Here is a 19,501-nt window from a genome sequence, read left to right on the forward strand (position 1 = left end):
CTCACAGGAAGCCTACTCCCTTCCAGCAGAATATCTGTTATTGATAAAAACGATCTCCTTCTCAAATTGTGCCTGCCGCAAGGATGTGGGGGTGCTGTGTTTAGCCCATCTGCTTGCCGCTTTGCCTGCGAGCGCATCCCTGGCACTCAGAGATATTGTGGCAGCCTCAGAAGTGCATGTAGCGCTGGGCTCCACCAGCATAATTGGAGCCAGCTCCAGCCAAGCCCAGCTGTGATGTTGAAGGAGAAGAGTTCCCGTTGTTCCCTCTTTCCTTGTCTCTTACCCTCTGCCATGAGATGGGTCTTCTCTGAAGAACTTTAGTGCCATTAACTCAAGATCTTCCTTAGGATAACATAAATCAGACAGACAGTTTGGCTTTAGGATGAATGTGAGAACGTAAGCAAGGCTGTTCTGGGTCACACCATGGAGCTGTCTAGTGCAGGATCCTCTCCCCGGCATCACTGGAGTGAGTGCTCTAGGAAAAGGCTTAAAACAATGCATGCATGGCGTGTGTTATCCTGCCTCTTCTCTGGCAGTCCACGGATGTGATGAAAGGTTTATCTACTGGGTGATCAGCTCATATTTTGCATCTTTGTTTGTCCATTTTTGAAGTGTTTTAGAAGCAATGGTGGTGCTAACTCAGAAAAGCGTGAGGATGTAAAGTTCTCTGCATGAGATTTAGTAGTGGTCTCAAAAGTACTGTGAGGACATCACACCACCAAAAAACATGGAAGAGAGGGGAGCGCAATTCCTGGTTTTACAGGAGGGAGCAAAGAATTTGAATGGCTTATCTGAAATCTCAGTGGGAATCCTTAACAGAGTGTGGTGTTGGAACCAGATGCTCAGACTTCTGGTGACTGTCCTGCCTTCCTCTTTGATAATCACCCACACAGAGATCTAAGTTAGGATGGGAACTGATCGTTGAAGAGCTAATGCAGAAATAAAACTGACTGGGGTGAAAGCTTTCCTTACTGTCTAGGAGGATGACTGCTGTAGAGGGAGGATATCACCCAGGTGAAGAGGCCAAACAACAAAACTTGCTTTGTCTATGTTTAAGAAATGGAAATGTTACTGAGGGTCCAGCTGAGGAAATACAGTGCTGAAGGTGTTCAGAAAATCAAGATATGTGGTGAACAACAAATGAGAGCGGTACGGCATTGGGGAACAAGCAGCGTGTTCCAGACAGGATCCACTAGTCAGCCAGAAGGGACAGGCGAGAGCCGCCAGCCATGTCAAAGGGATGGGAAAGGTAGGAGGGTGTACGGAGCTGGGCATTGAAATGCAACAGCCAAGATACAAGCACCAAGGGACAGCTCTCGCTCTCACTGAAGGGAATGGACCGACTCCCATTGACGTCAATGAGGGCTGAACTGGGACCCTTGCGAGAAATATATTGAACACAGACAAATCCAGCAAAGTCAAAACAGATGATGCAGGCCGCTTAATAGAGTCACAGGGAGCTTGTTGCGAAACCTCCTAACAAGGCGGTTCTGTCAAGCAGCCATCTCCAAGCCCAGTAGGCTCCAGCCTAGGAGAGGAACATGGGAGGCTGTGGTCCTGGAGGAGGCACACCCAAGATGGAAGGCAGAAATGGCTTGGGATGGGTCCTCATTGTGCTTGAACATAACCCCACTGGCAAGCTGGTTTGTGGGACCTCCTTAGCTGTCTTACCATACCCCAGGTGCTTTTTCTTGAGGCTTCCCTGTCCCACTGATGAAGTTTTTATGAAGCCGAAGGCACAGACAGACTGCACAAGTTATCATGGAGGAATACACTGCTGTACATCAGCTGACGGTGGGGGGCATCTGTGTGCACACCCTTAATCCATGGCACATGCAAGTCAATTCAAGTTAGCCAATGTGACAGAACTGCACTAAGCTGGCTGAAATGACCTTATTTGCACGGACTAAGCGAATGCACATGGACTGTAATGCTGACACGCAGTCACTGGTTACCGCGTGATAGCCTGTTCCTGTGTTTGCGTTCAGTCTGTGACTCATCGCCCCAAACTCTTCCCTTGCTGTGCTGCTCAGTCCCTTGTTCCAGGTTCCCAGTACCCAGTTTCCTCTGTGTTAGGGTTGTCTGTGATCCTACCCCAGCCATTTGTATCTCCAGAGAGTAGTTCTGGCAGTTCTGCTGCCCTGCTCCGTGGAGTCATAGCAGTATCCTTTGGGCACAGGCTTTCCTAGTCACAGATGCACATATTCACAGATTGGCAGGGGTTGGAAGGGACCTCTGGAGATCACCTAGTCCAATCCCCTGCCAGAGCAGGATCACCCAGAGCAGGTTGCACAGGATGGTGCCCAGGCGGGTTTGGAATCTCTCCAGAGAAGGAGACTCCACAACCTCTCTGGGCAGCCTGTCCCAGTGCTCGGTCACCCTCAGAGTGAGGAATTTTTTCCTCATGTTTAAATGGAACTTCCTGTGTCTCGATTTGTGCCCGTTGCCCCTTGTCCTGTTGCTGGGCACCACTGAGAAGAGTCTGGCCCCTTCCTCTAGACAGCCACCCTTTAGATATTGATAAGTGTTGATCAGATCCCCTCTCAGTCTTCTCTTCTCCAGACTAACCAGCCTCAGCTCTCTCAGCCTTTCCTCATACCAGAGATGCTCCAATCCCCTCATCATCCTCGCAGCCCTCCACTGGACTCTCCCCAGTAGTTCCCATCTGTCTTGAACTGGGGAGCCCAGAACTGGACACAGAACTCCAGATGTGGCCTCACCAGGGCAGAGCAGAGGGGGAGGAGAACCTCCCTCGACCTGCTGGCCATGCTCTTCTCAATGCCCCCCAGGTACCATTGGCTTTTGTGGCCACAAGGGCACACTTCTGGTCATGGAGAGCTTGTTGTTCACCAGGACTCCCAGGCCCTTCTCTACAGCGCTGCTTCCCAGCAGGTCAACCCCTAACCAGTACTGGTGCCTGGGGTTATTCCTCCCCAGGTACAGGACCCTACACTTGCCCTTGTTGAATTTCATTTGGTTCTTCTCCGCCCAATTCTCTAGTCTGTCCAGATCTCACTGAATGGCAGTGCAGCCTTCTGGTGTGTCGGCCACTCCTCCCAATTTAGTATTGTCAGCAAATTTGCTGAGGGTACACTCAGTCCCCTCATCCAGGTCATTGATGAATATGTTGAATAAGACCGGACCAAGCCCTCACCCTTGGGGCACACCACTAGGGGAGTCCTCCTCACAGCCAAGGGTACTTGGGCAACCAACTCCCCGTGGGGAACCAGGTCATGGCTCAGAGCATATCACCTCACTCCACAAACACCCGTCCCTTTCCAGCCCAGCAGGCCTCCTTTGGCACCTTGACCTGCTTCTCCTCTATCTTTGCTTGTTCTCTCCACTTGGAGAAAGCAGTGAATCAAGACAAGGTGCTACCCTTGGAGAGCAAGATGGGGAGCACCCTGGTGAGGTCAGTGGGAAGATCTGGGCAATATCCTCTCTCTGGCACTGTGGGAGTTTGGAAAAGGTGAAGGAGTTGGAAGGAGAGGCAAGATGAAGTTATTAATATGGATTATGAAACTGAAAATGGAAGGAGCTGAGTTTCTGGGTGTTCCTGGGGATGTGGGTCTCTGAAGGTGAGCTGACTTGCCCATGACCAAGCCCTGGTTCAGGCTGAACAGTGGAGACTTCAGTGAAGCTGCTGTTACTCTATACCATGTTGAAGCAGAATCCAGTCCTGAAAGTCCCATCTCCTCTAAACCTGGAGCTGCATGTCCTAGCTGTGGTACAAGAGAGGGGACAGATCTAAATAACTGATTTGCTGCCAGAAGATTCAAAGGAATGGGAAGAAAACGCTGGAATGGAGACAGGCAGGGGGCATTGTTGCTCTTAAAATGGTTCTGTACCATTTACGCAGCTTAGATGTTTTGGGAAGGGTGGAATTTCACCCTTGATTCCCCCTGGATAGACTGGGCTGCAGCTTTGCCTTCCTTTTCATCCTGGATCCACTGAAATAGCAGCATCTTGGACAGGGACCAGCTTCCTTGATGTGAAAGCGGTGCTTCCAGGAAGAGCCAAAGAGGGGACTCCTGCACGGGTGGTGGAAACAGGGACAGGCTACCTGGACACTGAGGCATTGCCTGAGCTTTCAGGAATGGAGTGAGGAAAGCCAAAGCTCAGCAGTGCTGGAGCCAGCAGATGTGAAGGACACCAGGAAGGGCCTCTTTTAAGTATGCCAGCAGCAAAGTGAAGGCTAAGGAAAGCGTGGGCTCGCTGCTTACTGTGGCGGAGGACCTAGAAACAAAGGACATGGAAAAAGCAGAGATAGTCAATGCCTTTTTGACACTGGGACCAATAATATTTAGTGTCTTTATTAATGGCTTAGAGTGCACTCTCAGCGAGCTTGTGGATGATACCAGATTGGGGGCAAACAGTTGGAGGGCACAGGTGCTGTTCAGAGTGACCTTCCCAAGCTGTTGTCTATTTTATGCTGTGATGTGTGTTTCAGGACTGATGGCCTGGCTTTTCTCTGCTGCTTGGGTTGCTCATGTACTTCTTGGTTCCATTTCAGGCAGCCCTCTTCCTCTGAAGATGCTGGAAGCAAGCTTCCCTTCTCCAAGTGTGCAGCCGAAGGGATTGTGTTCAACTAGTCACATCTCAGTGAGTGAAATTTGCACTGTGAGCCACAGTTTCATGCTTGTGGATTTCCCGCAGTAATGGCATTGCCAGGAGCCCCGTGTAAGCTACTGTATCAGCATGATGTAGTTTTGCTGCTGACTTGGGAAGGGGGCTGGATCTGAGAGGAGGTGTGGGCTCAGAGGAGCCCTGCCCCAGGTTAGCTCTCCAGCCACAGCCTGGCACAGAGCTGCATCCCTCTCCATGCAAACTGGTACATGGGGACCATGTTTTGGGAGAGGAGTAACCAGAGAGGTCCACACTGTGTGGAGAGGTAAAGGTGTTTCTGGAAGCACACAGGAAAGCAGCAGCAAGGGTGGTGGGAGCACATTGTCAGCACCACCGCCTCGTTAGTGGTACACAGCTGCACAGCAGTATAAGCATTACCGTGTCTTCCAGGCAGTATCTGGGACAGCCTCCCCTGTCAGTGCTTCTACTCTTCCTTATTCATGGGCATATCACAGAATGAAGTGTTATTATTTATAAGACTGATTTTTCTCTCTCCCGTGTCTCTCTATAGCAAACACTGTTCCCCTCCACGTCCCACGACCATTCACCTCCTTCAGATATCTGTATGGGGATGTTTATTGACATGACAGCATGCAGCAGTCAGCGCTGCCAAAGTCAATGCATCCCGTGTCCGTTTAGGGTAGGCTGGGTCTGTCAGCTTTGTGTCTCCTGAGAGATCCCAAGGCTGTTTGTTGACTTTGCCCTTGGCCGGTGTTAGATAAACAGTGAACTTGTACTATTTTTGTGCTTCTTCCTATGAACAGCTCAAGCACTACAGTGGGCACATTAGTCACTGACATCAATTGTTTCCCCTGGATTTTGTTCTGAGTGCTTGGTGAAGCCTAGAGAAAAGACATTGTTATCTCTGAAACCTGGCTGGAAGGGTGAGAAAATCATGGTCCTTCCTGCCTGATCTCCAAAGGTGGCATCTGCGTCTTTCCATCAGGTACTGGCGTTCTTGTTCATTCTGTTTCTCAGCGTTAACCTCTCTCTTGTATGGTGGTGGCAGCCTCAGTGCAAAACCAGAGGCAGTCAGCTTGAGGAAACCTCATCTCTCAGGGCTCTATCTTCTCTGGTGGATCCTTTGGTGTCCTGGAAAGTGTGAGACCCACCTAAAGCTTCTGTGTGAGGAGAGCATTTGGGGAAGCTCTGTGTACTGTTTTCTGGTGCCTGATAGAAGTTGAGCTCTCAGAGCAGCTGTCTGTGTAGGTTTTTCCCATGCGATTGGTAGGAGAGAGGGACCTCATGTCACAATTTGAGTCAGACCATTAGCTTCTTGACCCATCTGTCGGGTTTGGGTGAAACTTGCCGATGGGTTCCCAGGCTGTTGGGGATGGATGAACAAACACAAATGGCGTGATTGCTTAAGTTTTGTTTCTATTGGAAACAAGGCTGAAACAGCCAGCTCCACCATTCCCTGTGGGACAGCTTGTGACCAAAAGCATTGCAGAGGTAATGAGAACAATGCTTCCTGGTTCCTGGACAGGATCTTTTGTTGGTGTAAACTAGTTCTGTGCCATTGGAACCAGCTGACAGATGCTGATCTGCAGCAGCTGGCCTGAAACTGCAGATCCTGCTGCACTGGGGTTTCAAAGTACTTTGCTAAGGCATGCACAGGTAGCCAGAGGAGAAAACTGGGTTAAGAAATGCTGGATTTTGGTCTTGGGCTTTTGCCAACAGAGAGCAATCCCCACTGAACACAATGGGGACATAGGAGTGAGACCAGTCATTTTCCCAGGTGCTGGAGTCTTTCAAAGTGAGTCACAGCAGAGCTGGTATGCTAGCCCTGGTGGGGTGGGTTTGCTTTGAGATAGGACTGGACTCCAACCAGCAGAAGGATGGAGATGCTGGAAGAGGTGACCCCAGTCAGTTTTGCTCTGCTCGGCTTTCCTGGCTACCTGGGATTTTTTTTTGTGGCAGTAAAGTAGAAGTTGGAGGCCAGCCTTCCCCTGCAGCACAGTTGTTCTTTGGTTCTTCACCCTGCATCAATAAATTATGGCTAATCTGTAGGATTAGAGCATGTCACAGTTCCCTTCCAGGCTGTGCGCCCAGCTTTCCTTCCCACAAAACTCAGTGAGGGAGAGGGCAGGTCAAACAGTCTGTAGCTGGTGTGAACGATGGTTAGCACAAGCAACATATTATGAACCACAAAAACGGTGAGCAGAGTAGCTGCTCTGGTGTGATTCAAGGCTCTTTAAGAAGAACAGACGAGATAAGGAAAACCAGGCAAAGTGTCCTTGGAGAGATAAACAGAACAAAACAAAGTAAGTTACAGTTGCGTTAGGAAGAACAACAACTGCTGAGAGCAGCAAAGGTGTTTCTAGACAAAGAACTGCAAAAATTTTAAAAGGGAGCCAAAATAAAGAAACCATGAGCAACTGGGCAGGCTGTGACCTCCACTGAGCCGAAGGAGGTGAGTTGGCACAGCTCCCCAGCACATCATCTCCACGTTCCTGATGCTCTGCACATGTCTGCCCAGCACCTGGAGCTCTTGCTAAAGGCAGCATGTATTGCTGCCTAGGGCTGTATGTGAGTCCAGGGCAGTGTGCTGACTGCTCGGCTCCTGCTGCCTTGACTTTGGCATCAAGAGTGGGAGAGATGACTGTGTTATCCTTCTGCTGTGGAGCTGCGATGTGACTTGATTCTCACCAAATACTGGTGCTGAAAGGTGTTCCTGGGTCAGTTTAGGCACACTTACTGTCTCTCTAGACTATTTCATACTTCTGTCCTCAGCACTGAAACCCTCAGAGGTGGCAAAGATGAAGAACTGAAAGACCTTATTTTTAGATTACCAGGAATACTCTTTCTGGCTCCTTGTTTTCTGTCATGGCTAGTCAGACTGCCTGTCTCCCTTTCCCAGTTCCTCTCCCACCCTCTGCACCCATCCATCGCCCTTCTGCCCCATCCTTCACATTCCTCCTCTGGCCTCCCTGGTGCTGTGAATCCAAGAGAGCAGATACGCTGCAGGGATGGAGGTGTTTCCTGCTGTGCTGACACTGTCTGTGAGCTGTCTGGTTCCTTGTGCAGTTCCTGGCACAAGTCCCTGCACGACGGCTCCATGCACTGCGGTCATGCAGCTGTTTCTGGAGCCAGCTCACACCTGCTCCACGCGTTTGCCACTGCTTGCAGCACCCACACGGTTGTGACAGCTGGCAGTAATGTGCTAAGCAGCAGTAATGCCGTTGCTTGTGAGCGTATCAGCATAGTCTTGTGGTGGCTGCCTGTGGCCGTGTCAGAATAGCCATACCCTAGAGCCACGTACTCCGAGGACATTGGACGAGGAGACCTCCAGAGCTCCCTTCCAGCCTCAACCATTCTGTCATTCTGTGAAGTAAGAATCACCCCTCTGCAGGGGAGGATGTGCCCGTACAGAGGTGGGATGGCACATGGGATCTGTGGCTGTGAGGTGACGCTCCCCTGGTGTGGCTGCCAGTCTTGAGAGTCAAAGAGGAGAAGTGAAGCGAGTCTTTTACCAGAAAATGAGCTCAGAGAACTGAGTACTCAGTGATAAACTGTTTGTGTGTGTAGCGGTGTGTCTTGTGCCCCTGTGCAGGAGCTGGCCTAGAGACCAGGAGCGCTTTAAAAACAAACAGGATAGCAGAGATGTGCCTAGGGGCTACGGAGCACAGTCTGAAGCATCCAAATGTTTGCCTTCATAATGCTGCTCCTGGGAGCCTTGACTGCTTGAGATGGCAGTATGTGCCTGTTATCTCAGCTGGGCAGGCCGAAACACCCAGATGCTGTAAGATTCTTCTGCAGTACCAACCTGAAAGTCTTTCTTGGAGGCTGTGTGTACACCAGCCTCCCAAGGCCATGAACTATCCGTTTATAAAACCGTTTTGCAGGACAGTGGGAAACAGAGATGCTGAGGTAACTCACGGGTATTGCTGGAGGAAACATCCTCCCTCTGAAAGCACTGCCCTGGCTGTGGACTCCAGGCTGTGCTGGACCACAGAGGTTCACGGTGCTCATCAGGATCCTTGCTCCACCCAAGGCCACTGTCTTAACTTGTCCTAAGCTTCAGCATGCCTTTTGCTCCCTCCCATCTGAGGATGTGCGCTAGCTGGCTCCTACATCACCTGCAGTTGCTCTGTAAGACGTAGAGGAAGGAGACTCTAACTAATGGGACAGAGGTTCGCTGAGATGCTCCTTCCTACCCTCCCGATAAAGCTGCTGAGGCTGGCTGGGATGTTTCGTTGTCTGGACAAACTTCTGCAGTGAGTGGCAAGGTGAGGTGAGTGATGCTTGAGTCCTCCCTTGGGATTTCAGGGCAGAGCACAGCGAGCTGCGTGCGTGTCCAGCAGAGACACCCTTGGAGCTGACCCTGCTGCAGACCAGCTCTCTGCATATGCACACCTGCCAAAGGGAAGGATGGCATCCTTATGCTCTGCAACCCCCTTCTGCCGGGGGCTGAGGCCAACCAGGGATGAGATAGAAGGACAGTTGTGCCGTGTGGCTCCCCGAGTTCGTGCTACATCAGGACCTGACCCTGCTGTCCTGGCTGAGCTCTCTGCCTGCATGTGGCTGCTCCCCTGGTTGTAGCAATCCTGCTCTATCTCAGACACAACTGCCTGTGAGCAGACCCCCACGCAGGCCCACAGCTCCATCAACACCTCCTGCACTGGGAGTGCGTCTGCCTGGAGCCAGGCTTGCCCGGGGAAGCCGGAATGGGACAAGCATGCACAGCCACTGGTTGTCTGCAGCCCCTGTTCACCGCCATCGCTGACACAATGCCCTCGCTTTGCTACTGGCAGTGCTGGCCTCCACCCCCACATCTCCCTGTCCTGAATCATTAACTGACTTAGAGCGATGAGACCAGCTCAGCAGCAAGAGTCAGCCAAGGTTTTTATGTCTGTTCACGCAGGGCTCGGGTTCCCACCGTGCTCACGCACGGCATCGTGAGCAGGGTGGGAGTACAGTGTCAAGAAGACAAGGATTGCTGGTGATGGGGCAAATGCTGGAAAGAAGTGGGACAGTCCCAGAGCAGAGAGAAGTGAATAGAAGTTGCAGAGAAGTCAGTGAGGAGCTGCTTCAGAGGAGCCTCCTGCTGAGCAGCGAAGGCCTGTCTGATGCTTTGTAGGCCAAGTTCTCAGCCAGCACACAGATGTGGGTGCTGAACTGCTTGGGGACAGCGGTGAGGAAGGCTGTCACAGACCTGCACTCACAGTTGGGAGCCTGAAACCTCTGAAAAACGTTCCTGCCGAGCTGCGTGCGACCCTCACGGCACACCTGGCCGGGGCTGGTTGGAGCAGCCATGGAGATCCACTCTGGCGTAGGAGCGGGGCCCCAGGAGGGAGCAGCATCCCAGCTACAGTGCTGCTGGCAGCGCAGCCTGCCAGGGAATTACGGATTAATGTGGAACTGATCTGAGATGAAACACTTTGGATCAGGACCACAACCAAAAATATTTCAAGTCGGATCAAACTGAACCAAACAAATCTGTTTGTTTCCTGCTTTCCCAGCAGACAGTCAGTCTTAAAGGTCATGGAGCTGAGAAGCACGGCTGGGCACAAGTGGATTTTCCTTTAGGAAAATTACAATGACAGAAAATTCCTGACCAGCTTTGCCCTAGGGGCGAGAAAGGGGGTGATTCACCTCTCTCAATTTTAGGCCCATTCATGAGGAGCCGAGGAGCCCTAGGACAGAGAGAGTTGGGCATCTCCAGAGGGGAGCTGGCACAGAGGTCCCATCTCCCCAGCGGACGTGGCCAGCAGGAGTGATGGCTGATCCCCCTGTATCCTCCTGCATGCCTGGTGGAGGCTGCGAGTCCTCAAAGCGGCTCTCTGAACTGCTGACTTTTGGGAAGTGGGAGCCTTTCCAAGCCTTGGGGACTGTGTCAATATGGCGTGAAGGTATGCAGACAGGTTTAGGCAGACAAGGACAAGAACAATCAGACTTATCCCTTTGACAATTGCTTTTTTGATAACTCTGTATTGTTAGCCAGCATCAGCCAGTGAGTCAGAGACAGAAATCTGCAGGGACAGGCTTGCAACCATCCCAGCTGCTGGTGCCCCATTCTCCTGCAAAAGCAGGGCCCCCATACTCTAATCAACAACCCCACTGGCATGCTGAACCCTGGACCAGGCAGCTGGTGAAGGCTGGAGCAGCCTGAGGGCTGCTCTCGTTCACATGCGTCTTGCTGCAGGCAGCCACGCTGCAGGAGATGCTACAGGCTGGAAAGCTGCTGGCTCCCACCCGAGTGCAGGTCTCCTTTGATTCAAACCCAAGGGCTCTCAGCTCTGTGCCGTGGACTCACCTCAGCGGCCGGCCGATCCCCGAGGTGATCTCACCCACCAGGTTTTTCCACAGGTGGGAGCAGCCCGGAAGGCCGTGCAGCCATGGGAGAGCGGCAGCAAGGCGCTGGATCCCGGCGAGGCGCGCTGCTCTGTGCACGGCCAGCTGCAGCCTACGCTGGCTGCTGGGAGCCTGCTGCGCTGCTACGGCTTCCTGCCGCGCTGCTTTCCCGGTTCCTGTGGGAGCATGGCTCTCCCCGGCAGGTGTGCGTGAGGGAGCGGGCCCGGGACGTCCGCTCTGCGCCCAGGGATGCTACCGCTGTAGAAGCAAAGCAGAGGCCAGACACGTATACGTGCAAGCAGCTGTGTGCACATATAGATGTGTGTAAGGACACACTGGGTGTACTTAGTCTGCATCTTTCGTCTCTGCGGGTATACTCGTGTCTAATTAATGCAGTCTAGTTTCTAAACTAAGAACATGCACTTTAAATTTGGCAATGTCTCTTTAATTCAAAGAGCACTTTTAAGATGCTCAGATGTATTTGGCAACTGTGGTCTGTTTTTATTAGTAAAATGATAGCATATGATATCAAAGTCTGTTTTCATTGCCCTTGTTGGAAGAGATGCCAAATGCAAATCCATTTAGAGAAGCGAACCGGATTTATAAACTTCCTTTTGCTGTGCCTATTAAACCGGTGACAAGCCGGGGCCTTGGAGTTTCTCTCATTTTCCGGGCTGGGAGCTGGGTGCTGGGTTTGCAGCAGCACCCGCCGGAGCAGCGGCAGAGGGTGCTCTTCCCCTGACTGGAGCCGGCTGCAGGCAGGCAGGCAGGCAGGCAGCACCGCCTGCCCAAAACACATGCAGCCCTGCCTTGCCTGGAGCCAGCTGGGAAGTGGAGGGGAGCAAACTGTTCGGGCTTCAGGAAAGGATCTGCTGGAGGTGGCAGGGGAGGCCCGTGGAGCCCCGGGAAGAGCCCCCGTACCTTCGCCTTGCTCTGCTGTGAGCCGGCTGTGCCAGGAGCTGCCCGCAGACTTGCCGGCAGAGAGCTTGGCTGCCGTGGTCTGGGGGAACATCCCTGGGGCCTCCCTGGGGAGTGCCCTCATGGGGACTGGGGCTGACTGTCCCTCGTGGGCACTGGGCTCTGCCTGTGGCAGAGGAGAGCGGATCTCAAACTCTGCAGCCATGGGGACAAAACTGGCCTGGGAACCACTGTATGTTCCCTTTGGCAAGTTCCTCCCCGTCCTGTTTCTCCCTTGAGATCACAGCAGCCGCATTGTCTGTGGAAGATACTTGTGTTCTGATGCATGTATTTTTTCTACTCTGTCTCTGTGGCTGTTCATCCTGTGCCGTGGAGGGGCTGGCACCTGGCTGCATGCCCGGAGCCCCCACGAGCCCTGCAGAGGGGAACAGTGCCCTCGTGGGAAGGCTGTGCATGGTGGAGGTGCTGGGCAGGGTGCTCCGAGCTTGCTCTCAGAGTTCACACCGTTGCTGACCTCTGCAGCTGACTTGCCTCTTGCTGCCACAATTTTCTTTTCGGTAAAATGCAGAGAGCATCGTGTCCCTGGGTAATGCCATGTGGAAGGAAATCGTAAGCCAGTATCATCAGGGGGATTCACATTCACAGCCTGACCGTTGTTCTCCTCCAAACAACCCCGGTGCTGCCTACTGTACCTCTTGACCTCCCCCCGATGTCTGGCCTGGCACACCCATCCACATTCCCCACCAGTTTCTGCATTTCTTACCTTCACTCCATCTCCTCGTAACTCCTCTGGGAGCTCTCCCGGGACCCTGATGATCCCTACCCCAAATGCCTGAAGGCTGCAGTTGCCCAGCCCAGCGCCACGATGGGCACGGGAGCAACACCTCGCAAGCATCTGTACTAGTGCAAGCCCAGAAGATGCAGAGCTTGCACAGCATTAACAGCACTGAGTCATTGTGATGGTCCAGAACATTTGACGTTTTATTTCTAGCAACAAGCCTCTTTTTTCTAAAGCATCTGACATCCTGGGGACACAGCTGTGGGGTCTGACCTGGATCTTTCCAACCAGGCATATGGCACTGGGAGGCGGTTTGGGAGCCCTGCCTGCCCTGGATGGAGCATGTGAGGCTGCCTGAGGCAAAGACAGGCTCCAAGGATGTGGGGATGGTGGAGGGGGGCACAGGGGAGAGAGGAGGGAAACCACCTGGGTGACACAGGCGGCATTGTCCCCGCTCTCCGTGCAGGGGACAGGCTGGGTACAGCTCGGGGTGTCAGCCGCTTTGCCTTGTGCCCATTCACCTGGTCCTCGGGGCAGAGGCTGGTGCTGGCGGAGGAGAGCTGACCTTCTCCACCATGTTGTGCCCTGGCTGCCCATCGTGCAGACAGCCAGGTACGTCCGCCTGGTGCCTGGGGAGCAGCAGCTGCCCCAGCTGGCACTTCCCAGCTGAAAACACACACGGAGGGAAGTGATTCACTCAAAGCCACCCAGTGAGTCAGTGGCAGAGCTGGGAATAAAGCACAAGTCTTCTCCTGCTCAAACCACGAACTCAGCCAGCTCCTCCGGGGAGGTCGGGTGCGTTCGAGGGGACCGTGAACTATTCTCTCGCCTGCTTCAGCAATATTTCCAAAGAATCAGGGCTGTGGAAATAACCCAGTCCCAGTTTCACAGCAGATGCTGTGCTCCAAACTGCACTTGCAAGATTGGTTGTTTAGAAAACTATAATGAGCCCAAGGAGTGAGGCTGCTGCTACTGCCAGGGCAGAGCACAAGGGTCTCTGCGCAGCGGAGAGGGTGGGGAGCCAGGTGTGGAGACCCTGACTCCAGCCCTCGTGCGCTCACAGGCAAATCGAGGTGCCCGGGAGCTTCCAGTGCAGGGTCTGACAGCGCAGCCATAGCAGCTTAATGATTGACTGCCCTTCATTTCACCACCGTCACTGCGTGCGCTCGGCCACATGGCCTCTGGCGACGCTGGCTCTGGTGCAAGAGGACGGGACTGCGCTCTCCCAGCCGGACCTCCCTCCATCCCGGGGCTGGAGCTGGGTGCTGTACAGCAAAGCCAGCAGCTGCAGCGTGGCTGGGCGCTCCTGCTCACGCCTTGGGGTGCTTCCCCTCCCCAGCACCCAGAGGTGGGAGCTGGCACCTGCTGGGGCTGGCTGGCTGTGTCCCGGCCGGCATGTGGCAGCTCTGCTGCCCTCCTCCCCACTCCACTGCCTCGCTGGGATTCGGCTTTCGGAGCAGCTTATCTCTGTTCCCAATGTGCAGGCCTAGCCAAGCCGTGCATGTTTCTTGTTTGTTTGTTGTTTCAGTCCTGCTCTCCGCCAGCCGTGGTGGCAGGCAGCGCCGGCAGCCGAGCCCACAGCGACCACAGGGGTGGACCTTGCTAAACCTCTCAGCCATGCTGCCGGCACAGCCAGGCCAGCCGAAGGCAGCTGCGGTGGCAAGAGGCAACAGCCCCGGAGGAAAGGCTGTTTGTTTACCCTGGGCCACAGGCGCGCTCGTGCCGAGTCCACGGGGCATGGGCCAAGCCGCAGTGTCTGGCGAGTGACCGCAAGAGGATGGAGCGCGCAAGGCGTGGAGCTGTGGTTTCTGCAGGCAGAGGAGCCGGTGCACAGCTTTGGTGGTGGCTCGCAAAAGTGGCCTCCGGTTTTGGAAAGGAGGGATGGGGAGAGCCCATTGCCTCAGGGAGTACAGCGGTGCTGGGATGGAGACCCCAGGGAGATGCTCACACTAGAGCTGTTTGTCTCCCAGCTTCCTGGTTTGTCCTTCCTCCTGGCCAGGAGGTCGGGCTGTTGCCTGAACTGTGCCAAGGAGGGTGGATGGAGGAGCAGTGCGAGGAGACGTGGGGGTCCTGGCAGGGGACAGAGGTTGGGCCAGATGCTGTCACTGTGCTGTAGGGATGGCAATGGACTCCTCCATCTTGCAGTAACCAGACCCTGGTGCTAGCAGGGTCAGACTGGTTGCCTGTGGCCCAGCACCCTGATCTGCCCCCCGCATCCCCTCTGTTGGGCACAGATGTGCTCAGTGCTTGGATAGGGAGATGCGGAGGAGCGCCGGGGTCGTCCTGCTGCTGCTCCAGTACCCGGAGAAAGCTGCTGGGGCAGCCGTGGAGCTGGTGCCCTTGGGGAGGCGAGGGGCGGATGTCTGCATCCTCTTCTGCACCTCATTAACAACAAGGCGTCCCCTGTCACCAGCCCGCCGCAGAGCCCCGTGTGGGATCCCGCTCCCCCCGGGCTGTGCCGCTCCATTCTCCCCCAGCTGCTGAAAGCACTGGGGGGCTTGCTTACAACTTTGCCAGGCCAGCAGTGAGCTGGGAGGGCTCCAGCTGGCGTGCCGTGGTTAGCCCCAGGCTCGGCAGCCCTCTGACACAGGAACCCCAGTGGGAAAATTATTCCCACCCGGGCAAGCGGTCAGAAATCAGGGCCAGGCTCTGTTCGCTCACCCTGTGTGCTCTCAGTGTCGGGATATTGTTACTGTCACTGCTTGAATTGTGCCGTGTTTGAGAGCCGGGGCAGAGGGCTGGGGAGGGCTGAGGACATCCCTGTCCTGTACTGCGTGCTCTGGGGTGAGGCGAGGGGATGCTAACCTGCCAGCGCAGCCCCCAGCCCTGTGTCCAAGCCCTGTCTGTGCTCGGGAGCTGCAGTGCAGAACCAGAGTGGAGCAACCACGGAGCTCAGCCGCTTGGCACATCCCTGGACACCGCTCGGTGTCGGGTCTGGCACCTCCTGCCAGAGGTGGTGCTGCGGTGGGACAGGATGCGGCAGCTTGCCGGGATGAATTATCACCCTGCAGCTGCTGATGGTGGCAACACCGGCACTGTTACGCTTCCCTGACAATCTCTTTATACCAATTTCATGCCTTGGATCTGCCCAAGATCTGCCCTTTTTCTATAGGAAGAATAGCATGCAAGGGGCTCCTCCTCCACCCGCAGAGCCTGGCCCACCGCCACTGCCTTCGGAGGCCATGGCAAAGTCATGCCACACTTTAATTACATCAATTAATTCCTGAATACCAGCCTTACTATGGCATGGGGCAGGGCGGGAGAGGCCAGGAGCACAAACGGGCCGTTGTATTGTCCTCCCGTCTAATCGCCTGCCAGGTCCTGCTGGCCTGCCCCCGTGCTCCGAATGCTTCAGCATCCTCGTGGCCTGCCCGAGGCACTTGGCTGTGGCTCCCCCCAACCTGGATGCCCTGGACCCTTTCTGAGAAGTCCTTGTGCTGGGAGAAAAAGAGCTGGGAGCTGTCGAAGTCGGGGAGGGTCGGGGGCCCAGGGGAGCGAGTGGTGGTGTGCCCATCCCTGGGGCCATGCCGGGGGTGCCGTGGTCCACGGGGTGGGACACTTCCCAGGGTGCCAGGGTGACTGTGGCCACTCTCAGCAGTGTCCCCGCGAGGCTGCCCAGGACAGCCAGAGGTTACCTTGACCCCGCGGCTCCGTGCTTTGCTCCAGTTGACGTCAGCTGCTCTCCCAGTGGCTAGAGAGCTGTCAGCATGCCATGGGAGAGCCCGGCCAGCTCCAGCGCTCCCATGGGGCCCCCCCGCTGCACGGTGGCTTGGGGTTCCAGGGAGTTCATTTGTGAGCTGGCTCCCCCAGCCCTGCTCTCCACTCCCATGGGACTCCCAGATCCTGTCCTATGCTGGGTCTTAGTTTCCCCGGTGGGGGCCAAAGCCCCTCGGTGCCTCCAGGCTGTGTGAGTCCTCCAGGGGCACGGAGGATGGCCCAGGAGTTTGTGGTCATGCCCAGGAGATGTGGTCTTCAGCCTGCTGCGAGCAGCCCAGGGGGGCTCAGTGTGTTTTGGCTCTCTGGGTCCTGTTTGTTGCCGTGGGCTGATGCCGTTGTCCCACCCCAGGGTCCCCTGCTGAGGAGGGGTGTGCTAATGGGAGCAGGGTTGGGGCAAAGACCAGGGGCTTGATGTAGATCAGGAGAAAAGCACCTGAATGCTTGTTTGAGCTCCTGGGTGTCAACACTGGAGCTGGTTTGCTGGGGGCTTGGGATTTGCCCTGCACAGCCATCTGGGTGCCACACTGCCCTCCTCCGTTGTGAACCCCAGGACCTCTGCCCAGAAACACTCTAGAAAATATTGCTTGGCCCTTGCTGTGCTCCTCTCTTGGGCAGGGTTCGCTGTCAGAAGTTGCTCCTCTTGCACGCTCTGATGGCTGTCCATCCCCAGGGCCTCCCGCCTGCTCTAGGATAAGCTGGGCAGGGAGGACCCTCAGCCTTGGGTCACTTTGCACCCAATTTATCTTCTAGCCCCAGAGCTGAGGCCACCCCTCGCCCACATTAATCCCCTTTTCTCTGAGGATGTTTTATCCACAGAGATTTGAAGATTTTCAGCGGAGAGCCAGGGTGTGCTGGGGTGGGGAGCCGGCCCCGAGCAGAGGCAGGGTAGGCAGAGCTGCCTGCTGGGTGCTGGTTAGGCAGCACTGCCAAGGCAGCGGCTGCTGGTGGCCCCGCTCCCAGCAGAGACCGTTTTGAGGAGGCGGTTTAATTCAGCCCATTGTCATGCAATCTGCAGGAGCATTTTTGGGAAGTTTTTTTGCTCCTTACAGCAGGGGCATCCGCCGGCGTTTCCCAGCCACAGGTCCCCCCACCCCACTGCCTCCAGTGCTGGGGTTACTGGGGGCTCAGGCTTGTGCTGCAGCCCCCTCCCCAATTCTAACCCCCACCCTAGCCCTACGGTGCTGCTGCACTCATGTGCTGTGGCCCCTGCTCGCCAGCCGGGCTGGCAAATGATTAACGGGTGTGTGCAAGTCAAATGGTCTTTGCGTGGATTGCATGCAGCTGGTGCAGAGAGGAGGGAGAGAAAGGGAAGAAAAAGGAGACGAAAAGGAAAAGGAAAAGGAAAGATTAAAAAAAAAGGAAAAAAGAAAAAGAAAAAGTAAAAATTAATAATTAGAAAAAGAAAAGAAAACAGAGGAAAAGAAAAGGAAAAAGAAAAAGATAAAAGAAGGAAGGGAAACAAAAGAGAGAAAAGAAAGACAAAGAAAAGGAAAAAAGCAACTGAGGTCAAAGTACCATATGGAAACAGCCCAGGCCCGTATGATGCTGTCAGCATCTGATGGCACAGTGTGCCTGGAGGAGAAAGCTAGGCTTTACCCTTGCCTTTACAGCCGGGTTTCCTCCTGGATGAAGCCTTTGGAATTATAAATGATCAGAGGGTGGAGCACCTCTGCTACGGAGACAGGCTGAGAGAGGTGGGGTTGCTCAGCCTGGAGAAGAGAAGGCTGCGGGGAGACCTTAGAGCCCCTTCCAGTCCCTGAAGGGGCTCCAGGAAAGCTGGAGAGGGACTGGTGACAAGGGCAGGGAGGGACAGGCCAAGGGGGAATGGTTTTAAACTAAAAGAGAGGAGATTCAGATTAGATATAAGGAAGAATTTTTAATGCTGAGGGTGGTGAAACACTGGACCAGGTTGCCCAGAGAGGTGGTGGATGCCCCATCCCTGGAAACATTCCAGGTCAGGTTGGACAGGGCTCTGAGCAACCTGATGTAGTTGAAGATGTGCCTGCTCACTGCAGGGGGCTGGAGCTGTAAAGGTCCCTTCCACCCCAAACCAGTCTGTGGTTCTATGATTCTGTTTTTTCTGCAGGGCATTTCCTGTGAGCCGGGAAGGTGCTGGGGTGCTGCTGCTTGGGCAAGGGTGGTGGGTGCTGTCCTGTCTGTGCCTGGGCTGGAGAGGGGCTTCAGCTTCTCCCCAGGGATGCTCAGCCCTGCTGCCCACACAGCCCTGCCTGCAGTCGGAGCGGTGCTGGGCACCACTTTGCCCATAACGCCACTGCAGAGTCAGTCTTGCCCGGCGTCGTACTTGGGCCACCCGGCAGGCTGTGAGGGGGACTGGCGTGTGACCAGCTGCCCTGCACGCACCAAAGCGGTGCTCCGTGGGGGGAGAAGGGCCCCAGCCTGCTGTCCTGGGGCAATGGTAGCTCCCTGCAAAGGTGCAGTGTGTGAACTTGCACACGTGTGTGCAGAGGGACAGGGTGTGAGCTTGCACGGGTGTATGCAGAGGGATAGGGTGTGAGCTGGCACGCTCATGCAGAAGAGCAGTGTGTGAGCTTGCACATGTGTCTGGAAAAAGGCAGTGCGTGAGCTTGCACAAACATGTGCAGGGTGCAGTGGGTGAGCTTGCACACTTGTAAGCCTGCATGCGTGTATGTGCGCGTGTGGCAGTGTTTGAGCTGCCACCTATGTGTCTGGATATGCAGTGTGCAGGCCAGTGTGTAAAGAGTATGGGATCCTACTCACATAACACAAGATGGGCTGGGTGTGAGTTTGCACATGTATGTGTGCAGGTGGGCTACCCCTGGGGAGACAGGGCCAAATGGAGCCCCAGGGCCTGAAACAAGACGGGAGGATAATTTTCACAGCAGAGGGTTAGAAAACAAACGGCTCTTCCAAAACAAATGGGGCTCGTCGGCCCCGGCGATGGAGAGAGCTGCCAAGAGGCTGCTGGGTGGGAAAGGCCATGCAAACATTAGTTTAATCTCTCCGTCCTCCTGCCGTCTGCAGGGATGCACTAGCAACATCCCTGCATCTTGTGCCCCAAGATGCTGCAAGGCAACAGGGAGCTGCCCGGGGATTGCTCCTTGCCCAGGGGTTCTCCCCGGCCCCCTCCTCTGGCTCCCCCAGACCTGCCCTTGCTGAGCACTCGTGCTTCCTTTGCGGTAGGGCACA

Source organism: Balearica regulorum, chromosome 15 (assembly GCF_011004875.1).
Source record: "Balearica regulorum gibbericeps isolate bBalReg1 chromosome 15, bBalReg1.pri, whole genome shotgun sequence".
NCBI lineage: Eukaryota > Metazoa > Chordata > Aves > Gruiformes > Gruidae > Balearica > Balearica regulorum.